Raw genomic sequence first — 1,469 nt, 5'->3', positions numbered from 1 at the left:
TGATGGAGTGGTCAGAGAAGATACTTTGTATTATCTCAATATTTTGGATCTTGTTGAGGATTGCTCTGTGGCCTAAGATGTGGTCTATTCTGGAGAACATCCCATGTGCATTGGAAAAGAATGTGTACTTTGCAGCTGTTGGGTGTGGTGTTCTATATATGCCTATGAGGTCAAGTTGGCTGATTGTGCCCTTTAGGTCTTCTGTATCTTTGTTGAGTTTCTTTCTAGATGTTCTATCCTTTACCAAGTGTGGTGTGTTGTAGTCACTTATTATTGTGGAACTGTCAATTTCTCTTTTCAGTGCTGTTAGAGTTTGTTTTATGTATTTTGGAGCCTTGTCATTGGGTGCTTAGATGTTTATTATGGTTATGTCTTCATGATGGATTGTCCCCTTAATCATTATATAGTGTCTTTCTTGGTCTTTTATGCTGGATTTTGTTTTAAAGTCTATTTTATCTGAGATTAGTATTGCCACTCCTGCTCTTTTTTGGTAGCTGTTTGCTTTATATATTTTCTCAATTTTTGATTTTTAATAAATTTACTTCATTTCTAAGGTCTGTCTCTTGTAGAAAGCATAGTGATGGATCCTTTTTTAAAAATTTTTTGATTGTACTTTAGATGACTGTTTACAAAACAAATAGTTTCTCATTAAACAGTCAGTACACATCTTATTTTATGAAATTGGTTAACAACCACACAACATGTCAACACTCCCCCTTCTCGACCTAGGAGGACCCTTTTTTTGGTGAAAATACACATAGCCAAAGTTACACCATTTCAAAAGTTTCTACATGTACAATTCAGTGACATTGATTACATTCTTCCATTTGTGCCACTATTCTTACTATCCATTTCCAAATTATTCCATCACCATTATCTTCAACTCACTGCCCCTAGGCTTCCCATCAAAACTTTTGAGTTGTTGTTGTCAATTTGATCTCAAAGAGATAATTCTCTTTGTACCTTAGATGAAGGTTTGCAGAATAGGTTTCTCATTAAGCAGTTAGTACACATATTGCCCTATGACAATGGTTAACAACCCTACGACGTGTCAACGCTGTCCCTTCTCAACCTTGGGTTCCCTATCACCAGCTTTCCTATCCCCTTCTGCCTTCTAGTGCTTGTCCCTGGACTGCTGTGCCTCATTAGTACCATTTTGTTTTATGAGACTGTCTAATCCCCAGCTGAGTGGTGAACTTTGAGAATGATTTCACCACTGAACTAAAAGGGTGTCCAGGGGTCATACTCTCAGGGTTTCTCCAGTCTGTCAGACCAGTAAATCTGGTCTTTTTTGTGAGTTAGAATTTTGTTCTACATCCTTTTCCAGCACTGTCCAGGACCCTCTATTGTGATCCTGGTCAGAGCAGTCAGTGGTGGTAGCCAGGCACCATCTAGCTGTACTGGCCTCAGTCTGGTGGAGGCCGTGCTAGCTGTGGTCCATTAGTCCTTTGGACTGATCTTTTCCTTGT

This window comes from Trichechus manatus, unplaced genomic scaffold (genome assembly GCF_000243295.1).
Source record: "Trichechus manatus latirostris isolate Lorelei unplaced genomic scaffold, TriManLat1.0 scaffold00106, whole genome shotgun sequence".
Taxonomy (NCBI): Eukaryota; Metazoa; Chordata; class Mammalia; order Sirenia; family Trichechidae; genus Trichechus; species Trichechus manatus.
The sequence above is the reverse complement of the archived record's forward strand: the minus strand, read 5'-3'. Positions refer to the sequence as shown.